We start from the raw sequence: 12531 nt of genomic DNA on the forward strand, positions 1-12531 counted from the left end.
TAGGAAGAATGTATGCAATGTGTTAATTATTGAATCTGTCCTACCAATTTGGTTTGAAACTGTCTCATTGCTATTTGTTTCTCAATAAAATTATGGGGAAAAAATAAAATAAAATAAAATTCTAGACTATGTTCTAGAGGATATATCTTCCTCTTCAAGTTAATTTAGTTACATCTGGAGCTGTTGAGATAACCCTCAGTTGCTATTACTTTTTCATGGCAGCTGTGAGCCAAAGGAGAAGACTCTTCACATTAAAGCAGTTAAGTCTGTTGCCCTCTCGGTGGATGCTAAGACGCATGCTAAGGGGCCTACCCTTTGACTGCACCAGCTCTTGCTGCAGCTCTGGCCCTATCTTCCCTTTGCACACATAGTTGGGCTTAGCACACTGCTCAGTCTTCCTGGTTTCCTGCCAGCTCCTACCCACTTCCTTCTCTAAAGCCTCTGTGCCCCACAGTTGTCCTTGCCTCTGTCTGGCTTCTCTGCCTTCGAGCCTCATTCTTATTTTAGCCTTTACATTTACCGTGCTATACTGTGACTGCCTGTATATTTGCATCTTCATCACACTTTTACCTTTCTTAGCACAGGACTCTGCATTTTTTACCCCACTGTGGCATGGTGAAGAGTAGATACTCGCAAAGTGAGGTTTAATGTTATTTGAAACAGCTACTATTGAGAACATCTGTAGGTAATTTCATACTGGTAATGACACCTTGGGGATGGTTAAAAAAACTTATTCCAGGAAAAGCATGGATATTTCTACCAAGGGAAAAAATTTTGTCCACACTTGAGAGACTGCACATTTGAAGACCCAGGGGGAGAATTCTGTGGAACATAAGTGATTTCAGTTATCTGAGACTTGAGGATAGGGTATATCTGGAGTGGGGTTGTGGGAAAGTCCAACTTTCTTCTCTAAGAACAAATTTTTCTTGAATATCAGAAATATTTAGATAAGAAAATTTCTAGCTCTCCCCAAGGCATACTGCATTGAAGATCTTTAATGGTTAGGCATTTAATCTTTTTGGCTTTAAGGATTTGAGAATAACTCTCAAAATGTGTAAGATATCAAGAAAGCACAACTTTGAGTTTTATAATCTTCCTAGGAGGTAGAGTGCAGGGCTATGTAAGCTTTGCTATCCAAAACATACTAGTCTCTGAAAGGCTTGGTAGTTTTGGTTGACTTGCTCTTCAGTATAATGGGAAAATATGCACAATATTGATAATTTGGTATTGGCATTGAACAAATTGGTATTTTGAGAATGCAGTCCTTATAGACATCAGAGGATATATTGCACAAGATAATAGTGATAGGCAGTTAACTAAAGTCTTTAAAAGGATAATTAACCCATTATGATGTATTGTCAAAGTACCTTCAATATATTTTCTAAGATAGAATGAATACAATGCCCCCATAGGAGTTAGTACCTAAGGAGAGAGACCTTGGGAAAAGTTCCTATCTGTTTAGATTCTAGTGTCCTTATCTATAAAGTAATAGTTCCAGCTCACAGCATTGTAGTAAAGAATGAATTGTATTGTTTGATGTATATATTAGTTTTCTCCAAAGAGACAGATTGTTAGGATATGTAGCCAAATACTACACAAATATTGATCAGTGACACACATGCTACTGTCTCCATAAGATCATATCACCTATGATGTGGCCATTTTAGCTTGTGGAAGTGCACTCTGACATTTGCTAAGGAAGAAAATCACTTCATGATATATTTTTCAGAATGTATCTTGTTGCTAAACATCTCTTGACTAGATAGAGATACAGTACATGGAGGGATTTATTTTGGGAATTGACTCACTTGATTGTGGAGGCTGAGAAGTTCCAGGATAGACTATCTGCAATCTGAAGAACCAGAACAGCCTGTAGTATATTTGGTTCAAGTTGAAGTCCCTAGAACTAAAATCACCCAGGGTGTAACTCAGACTGAAGCCAAAAGCTAGACAGCAAGGAAAGAGGTCAGGTGGAGTAATTCCTGTACAAGTTTTAGACTCCAAGATGAAAAAACTTGGAGAGCTGATATCCAAAGCAGTAGAAAAAAAGATCTCCTCCAGAAAATTGTGGTTATCTGTCCCTTTTCTACCTTTAGGTTCTTTCCGGGCCATAGCTGCCTGCATGGCACCTACCCACATGTGGGTGGGCTCATTAGGGTGAGTCTGTCATCTCACATGCCAATCTCCATACACACCCTCACAGAGACACCTGGGAGTTTATAGCCCAAGTGTTCTAGTCAATACCAAAGCACCTCACTCTCCATTTCAGAGAAGACATGGGCTCAGTGTTGATTTAAGTATTAAAAATAATTAATGAAGTGGTTGAGAATAACTAACACTTTACCAGCTATCTTGGAATCTCTTAATTCAGTCAAGTCTATACCCCAAACTATCTACCATTCCTTGTATGTGTGTATACCTAGAGCTGGACATATCTACTAGATAGTTAGGCCTAGTAAAGTACTTGGCATACTATTACAGCTGAAATTTAATAAATTGTACACTAAACTATATAATTTACAATATGGCACACTCATTTTGTTGCTAAAATTTTGCTGGTAATCAATGGAATTTGACACATTAATGTTTTGTTTCATGTATTAGGTATCACTTCATCCTGGATAGTTTGAGTGTAATAAAGATTGTGGTCCCTTTTTTAAAAAGCCACAGTCTATTTATTAAGTAAGTATAGCAATTCAGACTAGGGCCAGAACCCATCAAAACTGACTTCCCCTATCATGACTCCTCCTTTTCTTGGTGAGCTGAGCCAGGAGGTAAGACTCCACATCTTGTCATCTTGTCTTATTGTCTGGTTGCACCACTGTGGGCATGGATCAAGTAATTAAAGGCCAGCAGGACATCTGTTGCTTCAGAGACTCCCATAGAAGGATAATTCAGCCATGAAATAGAGCACTATGAGCTCTGCCAGGCTCAAAATAGCTCCTATGCCTCTGCTTGTTTTGTTTTATGTTTGTACAACAAATAAAGTGTCTTCCACAGACTCTTTTACTACAACCTGAATGTTTTGCCCTGGTTGTTTCTGAGTTCTGAGGTTGTGCCTGTAATTGTCTCCCTTTCGATTCTCACTTTGGGGAAGTCACACTTCTGATTCCACCACTTCCACCTCCCATAAATTGCTCTTTTATCCTCCTAAAAGTCAGGTAAATACAAGATTTTAGCCTAAGGCTATGGCTTTCATTTCTGAGGTCCCATGAGGCCAATTTACAAGCTGCACATCAGATGAAAAAAACAGCTCTTGAACAGTATGCAGGTTGCCCTGGGCCTCATAGATAACAAAGTTGAGGTTGACTCCTCTCTAGAGAGAGCAGGGGAGAGAACAATCTTCCTGGCAGCTTTTGAGGAGTTAGCAAGAGGCAACTGAAGCACCTCTTGGCTGATTGAGAGGTCCACTTTTAGATTTGAATTAATTTTTTTTTTGTCCAATTGACATGCTTAGAACATTTCTTGTGGATTGAGATAGTTCTTAAGCTACAGTTACAAGGTTAACTTGTTCTATTGCCTTCTGCTGGAGCTAAAATAAGGATGAGACTCAAGGTCACTTGAAAGTCTATTGGCTAGCCAGTCCTAATTAGAATATAACTCATCCTGAATTGTAAACTCACTCTAAGAGCAAAGAAAAAACATTTTAAAATGCAAGTGGCTGCTAGGCTTGGTACAGAAGGAAACCATTAAATAGGACAGAGAACAAAATGTTAAGAAAGTTATACATGTGAAAATGCATTTTGGTGTGAGATAATTTCATGTGATAAGATTTGGTTCCATGAGGATGGAAAAAAGAAAGGTAGAAGAAAAACAAGGAAGTCCAAGTGTGTCAAAATGTTTCTAGAGGATGAGGTTTATAAAAGAAAATATGTTTGTTTGATTAAGTTTTTTTCTTGCTGATTTGGTCAGGTCTAAGGTTTGTTCCTTCTAAACCTCCTTGTTGCTCAAAGGTGGCTGAAGAGCTGTTACACTGCCTCTTAGTTAATTTTCTTCCTCAGGTATCATCTCCCCACTCTAATCTGTCAGCAGTGGTCCTTCATAACAATTCAGAAACATGAAAAGGAATGACGTTAGAACTAAGTGACACCAAGGTCTGGGCTTATAGCTCAGCAGCATAAGCTTCAGCCTGGCAAGAGCAAGGTCTTGAGTTTGATCACTGGCACCAAAAAAAGAGAGAACTAACTGACTCTAAAAATCATAGCTGGGCTGATTTCTCCAAACATTTGGGCTTGTACTCAAGGAGACAGGACATTATTACTTCTTCTCTAGTTTTTCTCTTTTTACTCCCGTTACCAAAACCCTTATAGGTCAACCCCCCCAGTCATGTCACTCAAGACCCTTTCCACCTCTGTACATGGACAACTGGTTTTCTTTTTTAATTAACTGTATTGAAAATCAGTAATTATATATCATTAAAAATTGCAGACAAATATTGAAATATGAAAGATATAAGATGTAGACAGAGTGAATTTTAGAGAAATAGTTCTGAAATTAATACATAGCATGAGATTAATAATAGACTGCACATTGTAAAAAAATTACTTACAAACTTGAATATAACAATAAAAATCATCTAAAATAAACATGAAAAACAGAGTTTACAGATCAGTCATATAATAGTTCACTCTGTGTCAACATTAAGAAACTTATATTCATATAATTAGAATTCTCAAAGTAAGAATTTTTTTTTGCTAGCTCAGCCCACCCTGAGGGTGGGGCTGGTGTGGTTTGTGGTACTGGGGATTGAACTGCGGTCTCCTGTGCCTGCTTAATCTTGCCTAAGCAGGCACTTTACACCGCTGAGCTATCTTGTTGGCCCCTAGAATTCTCAAAGTAGAAAGGGGTATGCAATAAATATTCAAAGATTTAAAATTTCTGAATTTAGTTGAACTTATAACACCACATTTCCTAGAAAAAATTGAACCTTTTGCACAAGAAATTTGAATAAAATCATACCAAGATACACAAAAATGAAATTGTCCAAAACTTCTTGTAAAGAAAAAAATCATTAAAGCATATACATAAAAATATTATCTATGGAAGAACAAAATTAAATAGCATTGCATTCCACATTAGAAAGAAAAAAAAAAAAAAAAAAAGACCAAAGGACTGAAAGAAAAAAACAGATCTGTCCTCTTTGAATTTTATACTTAGCAAACATACCTTTGAAAACTCAAAGTAAATTGGGGCTAGGGAGATGGCTCAGTGGAATAAGCGCTTCCCTGGCAAGCGCAAGGGCTTGAGTTCAATCCCTGGTTCCGCCAAAAAAAAAAAAAAAAACCTCAAAGTAAAATATTTTCTAGTTATACAAACAAAATATTCTAATACCTCCAGACGTAGCATATAGGAAATAACAAAAAGCATAATTCAGAAGGCAAGAGAAGTTGCTGTATGGTCCTGGATTAAGAATAGTGAGCTCTCCAAATGATAGTTATGCAGGACTATGTAAAATATATTAGATGACCCCATTTAAAAGGTCATTAAAGATTTCTACAAAACAGTATCAATCTTATGTTGGGTTATACACATTTTTTTCATGTATGTGTGTGTGTATGTGTGTGTGTGCATATGTGTGTGTGAATAAAAGATAAGGAAGAAGTAATATAAAGTCAATGGAAAATGGAAATATACTTTTTAAAGTTTCTAATACTAGAAAGCATCATATCATATCTTTTAAATAGGTTGTAAGTCAGAGATACAGTATAAATCTTAAAAATTGAGATTAAGCAATATTCAGAAAATTAAATAATTAAAATTAAATGTTTCAAAACAATTGAACTAAGAAAAAGTTTTCATGATAGTAAAGAATTACTAAGAATAAAACAAGATAAATACTGGAATGGCAAATAAATGACCAGCACTTCTAACAGTTTGGGGATAGGATATCGCACAAAGTTCTAGTGTGTTGTGGACATGGATAATGTCCATGATGCTTACTGGTGGCCAGGTGGCACTTATGGGACTGAGCTACTGCTATTTCCTTGATATCCACCTTGTAGACCCAGATAGAATCATGACTCACAGGGTGCAGGAGAAGTCCATTTGAAGAGTATGCTGAGGGAAATATTTTGCTGCTGTATACAAAAGAATAACTAAAACAATGCTTTTGTATACCTCTGATTCTGTGTTTAATTGTTTGCCTTATTTGGTGGTTCTTTCCATTCTCATTCATGGGGCTGTGGCCATTTTGCCCCCTCTCTAGAACATCTTCTAGTAGTCTGTGTAGGCTTGGCTTTGTCATATGAAATTCTTAAGTTGTTCTTTGTCATGGAAGTATTTCACTTCTCCATTACACCTGAAAGAGAGTTTTGCAGAGTATATCAGTCTGGGTTGGAATTTGTTTTCTTACAAGACTTGTAGTAGTTTGCTCCATGCTCTTCTTGATTTGATGGTTTGTGAAGCGAAATCTGCCATTATTCTGATGGGTTTTCCTTTAAATGTGATGTTCCTTTTCTTTAGTGGTTTTTAGTATACTGTTTCTGTGCTGGATTTCTGGGATCTTGATTATTATATGTCTGGGTGTGTTTTTAATTGAGTTGATGTTATTTGGAGTTCTGTATGCTTCAGTTAGTGAATGTCAGATTGTCTTCCCATATTTGGGAAGTTTTCTGCTCTTACTTCCATTCATATTCTTTTTATATCATTTGTACTGACTCCTTCTTTCTCATTGATGCCTATTAGCCTCATGTTGTTCATCTTTACATCATCTTGCAAGTGTTGAATTATTTTTTCCTGTATCCTAATTGTTTTTAAGAGATCTTTTTTTTTACTTTTTCACTAGCTGTGATGGTGTCTTTAAGATCCAAAAGTCTGTTTTCACTTTCATTCAAATGGTTTTGCCAGCTTGTGACTGAGGTTTTAATTTCCTGCATATCACTTTGAATCTGCTTCATGCATTCTATTTCTTTCCTATATTGCTTATTCAAGGGCTCCATCATTTTTATATTCTGCTCTATTTTTTATCAGTGTCTTCTTTAGGAGCACTTAGTACTTCTTTCATTATGTTATCATTTCTATTTTTACTGCAGAAATTATTTCTGATATGATTTCCTCTAAACCTTTCTGCAGTTATTTCTTTACTTCCCGCACTATTATTTCAGAGATTTCAGGTGTGTGATTTCCAGTTCCTTCTATGATAGTGACTTCTGCATTTGTTCTAGGTGGGCTTGGAGCCTGAGAATGCATTTTGCTCCTTCTCTTTGTCGCTTTGTATAGCACTGTCTTCTGACCTTTGGTGTAGTGCTTAGATAGAGTTATTATTACCTTAGCACCAGGTCTGGATCTACCAATTTCAAACTCATCCAGGTGGGTGTGGCTTAGGTCTGGCTGCTGTGCTCCACTTCTTTCTGCTGCAGCCCTTGGAAGTGAACCCTCTGTGCCATTCTGGCAAGATGTTCTGCTCCTGGATCAGCTGGGTGGGTCTTGCCTCTAGCCTCTTTGCAGGGAGTTCTGCTGCAGGGTTCCACCCTGGACCTGGGCTCTGGGTTGAATGAGGACCTGGCCGTCTCACTCATCTGCCAGGCCTGGGTCGAATTGACAACCGGTTTTCTAGAACCAGACCTTCCCCCATAAGTCCATGGTGACCTTGGGACCTAATATCTCTCCTACTGACATAAATTTACAATCCACCTTTTTTTCTTTATGTATTTAGTACAGGGTCTGCATGGACTCATACACAGATTGGACTCAAGTGACCCTCCTACTTTCAGCCTCTCTTTTTTTTTAACATGATATCATGTTAAAATATCACTATTTTGTTAATAATTTTTACCAAAATTTTATGCAGCAGAGCCCCACTACATAGACCTTGCAAAAAGGCATTCCCATGGTCTGCAAAGAAACTTCCCTACCCTCCTCACCCGAGCACCTGGTACAGGTCCCCTTTAAGGAGATAGGTATAGTCCATTTAGATCTGCTGGTGGCCACTCAACTCGTAAAGGTGAAGAATGTGGCTCTCTACACCGCTACTCAAGGTACTATCATACCTGTGAGAGAATGAAAAGAAAGCAAGTTTTTGAAGCTTTTCCATCTGACCCAGGTAAGGAGCAAATGATGCCAGGCTTTCCACCCCCTAAAGGTAGCACACGTTCACTTCCTGAACACAGTTCAGCTCCTGCATGTTGAGGACACCCAGGAAAGTGTCAAAGGGCAACAACATCTGACGCTGCCAGTCCTACAGATAACCCACTACTATTATCGACTACTGGATTATATTCATTATTTTTCTGAATTCACACACTTATAATATTTAAATGGCAATGGAAACCCATCTCTGACAAAACTAAACAAAAAAAGGAGACACAAATGAAGGACCATTTTGTATATGTACATACAAAATAGTTAGGATAGATAGACACCTACTTTCTCTTAATTCAATGAGAAGAAAGATTTGTGCTAATAGTGTTTGGACAGTGTATCATGTCTGCATCTTATACTATGAGTAACCACTATGAAGACAACAATATGCAATGTATGAATTATTGAAACTGTCCTACTAATCGGTTTTGAAACTGTCTCATTGCTATTTGTTTCTCAACAAAATTAATTTTAAAAAAAGAAAGCATCAAAGGGCATCTTATAGATATGCATCGTCCTACAACACAGGTGGACTAATTGTCTTCTTTTGTGGGTCCACTCGAAGAGACCATTTTGGAATCTATTTAGAGTCTTTTTCACACAGAGATCTAACATCACGTTCAAGAGTTGTGGTGGCCTGGTCACTAGATGGTCAACCAGGGCTTGGTCCCTACATTTGTAGTCTGGTGCATGTGCATGGGCCATGGCACTGGGCCTCACAATCGAGAAGATAAAGTGGTTGTCTCTCCAATATAGCACTTTCAGTTTCCTTGTGCTGGGGCAAATATTCTGGGCCAGTAGTATATCTAGCCCATCCAGCACAAATTTAAGTGCCTGTAGCTTTCTCTCTTCCATGTGGAATTTTTGCAGCTCAGGTTATGGTTTCCAATCTCTAGCAGGGACCCCAAAGGGAGACAGGGGAGTGGCCAGGCCTGCACCATCACTTTCAGTGCCTCTTTGTGTTCCCCTATGAAGGCATCCATGAATACAACCTTGAAGACCCCAGTGGGCAGATCATGCAGATCAATGTTGGCTATTGCCACACTCTTCAGCAGGCTGTGCTTGACCAGCTCACACAGAGATGGTGGTGGTATGTGTGCTCATCCTGAGAAATCTGTGTATAGCTGTCCAATTTGCTGTTGGCCTCTGATCCTCTTTACTTCAGTCCTTGTTGCAAGTGGGTATTGAGCAGTCGGAATGCTCAGCTGTGCTCCGTATGGGACAAGTTTCTAGTCATCATTCCATAGCCCAGGGCTGGATGAGGTGGTCTGGTGTTCAGCCTCCCAGGAATCCAGGCAGGGGCTCAAGGCTCCAGGACACTGGATGGATCCTCACAGGGTTTTATTGACTGCTGACACTTTCTTCCTTTTCAGATCCTTTCAGCCTCTCAAGAGCTGGGATTATAGGCATGTGCCACCACGGCCAGTCTCAATTGCTGTCTCAGTGTGCCCTGGGGGCAGGGCCAGCTCTGCATTCCAGGCATTGAATCCCAGTCCCTGAGTCTGCCTAAGCAGGAGCTTTATTCTGCTGAGCTATCTGGCTGGCCCTACAATCCACCTTTAAGTTTTCCTGGCTACAGGGCAAGACTGCTGCCATCTCCCTCACAAAAACTGACCAGCTTTTCCTCTATGCAGGCTCTTACATAACACTCTGTCTTTCACATATAGGGAGATATTCTGGTGCCAGTGCCCCCCATGACATCCAATTCTTTAACCAACCTACCTTCCCAATGTCTAGATCCTTCAGTGATGTGGGCTTCTTCCTAAAATAGCATCTCACCTGGGCTAGATTCAAGAGCTCTCCCTTTAACTCCTAATGGGGCTGCCCTGAACCCTTAAAGACCCTTCATAGTGGTTTTGGTGCTCTTGCTACTCTACAGTTTTGGACCCGGTTTACTCAGTCCCTTTACTCATTTTGTTTCCTCTTGCCTAGAGACTATTAAGTTTCACCTGGTCATGTAAATGAAATCTGCTGTGAAGATCCCACCTCACTTCTATTATGAGCCATTAGCTAGTCCCTGATTGCTGGCCCCTTCTTGCTGCTCCTGTACAGCTCAAAGCAGCAACAGTGGTCATCAATCCTTTTCCTTTTCCCTATTAACAATTAAGGGCAGTTCTTCAGAGGCAGGAAATGAGACAGTAGTTAGGACTGTGGTGCCAAAACAGAGATGAGAAGCACAAATAGAGGCACTACCTTCCAGGAATCTTACAGAAACACCTGCCAGGTGCCCTTCAGCTGTCCGGGGGCCTCACCAAAGTGTGATTAGGCAGGCCATTGGCTCAAGGGCACATGAGCCCTTCATGAGAACTGTATTCATAGATTAGAGCCTAAAAAAGTATGTCGGCTTCTGTAGGGCATAGATCATATTTTTTACACAATGGCCTGAGCTCCCTTCTGAACCTTTTAAGTCTAGACAAAGATCTTCCTTGTATATCCCACTCTGGACAATCCTGCCCCCTGGCTAGTAGACTGTCTATTCCTTGCCTCTGTATCTTTTACCTTTTGCCTTTCTATCTTGTGAGTACATTTATTGGAATCCTACCTCCTTCACCTGTGATTTCACTCTTTGTCACTGTGGCATGAGCTCAGAATTCCATTTGCACTATTAGAGGAAGACAAGCAATAAATGCATACAACTACAACTCATCATTTGTCTTATGGTGATAAATAGGAAAGTAGGAGAGACGGTATTGGATGTAAAATGTAATGATATGACTGAAAGGTTCACCATAGGCTAACTAATAAGCATAGTTTTGTGGATGCTGTGTTTTATGTGAGGAGTGGAACACAGCTTAAGGAAGTTGCCTTCTCCCATGTCTTTCCTCTCACACAAGAACCCTGGGGAATATAGAATTGGCCTGTTTAATGTGATTGCCACCAGCCACATAAACTATTACATTTTAAATTAAGTGAAATTTCAAAATCAATTCCTCAGTTACACTAGTGAATTTCAAGAATTTAATACTGTCCACTGAATTAGACAAAAGAGAGAATGTTTCAGTTGTTGCACAAAATCTTATTGGACAGAAATGCTGTTGAATAGCATACACACACTCAGTATGCGGGGAAATCAGTCAATATGTGAGAATTGACATTCTGGTTACAAGTAGTAATCATAGAAGGACCAATGCATGTCTAAGAGTTACTGAAACACAGTAATAAGAAAGATAAGCAGCACTATTTCAGAAATATTACATTGTTTTCTAAAAAGAATAGTGTACATTCTTTAAATATGATACTACTACATTAAATTTAAACCTTACCTGTGAAATTATATACACAGCTACAATTGTAAACAACTGGCCTTGTGTATAAAGAAGAGAATCTCTTTCAACTAAGCTGTCATTTTGTTCCTCATTCATTCCAGTCTCATCAGTGAAGAGAATCTTTTCAATCTGTCTTTAAAAGTTGGTTATGCTCAGTTCTACCTAGAAATATCAAGAGTTCAAAAGGAAAAAGAAACGAATGGGGGAGATGAGAAAAGAAGGAAGGGAAAATGAGAAAAAAAAACCATAAGATAGTTAAGGCAGTGATACTACTAATTGCTATTAGTTCATTGAAAAGAAAGATTTATGCCTATATTGTTTGATCAGTTTTTCATGCCTGTAATTTATAATGTAAGCAACTACTTTGAAGATGACAATATACGATGTACTAGCCATTGTTACTCTCCTACAATATTGTTTTGAAGTTTTATAGCATTGTTTCATTTTTTTAAATAAAAAGGAAATATGAAGAGAATCCACAAATATAGAATATATTGTGAAACGAAGAATGTGATATGGAGTATGTGAATAAGACAATACTGAATAAACACACATTGATGATTGATGGAGGATTTAACCATGAGTGGGTGACACAAAGTCAAAGAAGAGAGAGTGACCATATTTGAAATATCTCCCTACTCTACTGTTTGCATGGGAGAACTGATAGGAGTACATCATTTCTTTTTTTTTTCTTTTTGGTGGAACCGGGGATTGAACTCAGACCCTTTCACTTGCTAGGGAAGCACTTACTCCAGTAAGCCATCTCCCCAGCCCCACATCTTGGCATTTCTGTCTCACCTTTCTCCCTGCTATGGCCAGAATGTTTGTCTCCCTATAAATGATGTATTAAACTCCTGATCCTCACAGGTTATGGTGTTAGGAAGTGTGTCCTTTTGGGGAGTGATCGGTGGAGCCTTCATGAATGGGATTAGTAACCTTATAAAAACTGTTCTGAAGGAACTTATTTACCCTTTGCACCTTGTGAGGACATCGTAAAAATTTTAAAAAATTAAAAAGGAAAAGGAGAGGAAGGAAGGAAGGAAGAAAGAAGAAAGAAAGAAGAGAGAGAGAGAGACAGAGAGAGACAGAGAGAGACCAGAGAGAGACAGAGAGAGACAGAGAGACAGGAGAGAGAGAGAGAAAGAGAGAGACAGAGAGAGACAGAGAGACAGAAGAGAGAGAGAGA

This window comes from Octodon degus, unplaced genomic scaffold (genome assembly GCF_000260255.1).
Source record: "Octodon degus isolate 3935 unplaced genomic scaffold, OctDeg1.0 scaffold00044, whole genome shotgun sequence".
Lineage (NCBI taxonomy): Eukaryota > Metazoa > Chordata > Mammalia > Rodentia > Octodontidae > Octodon > Octodon degus.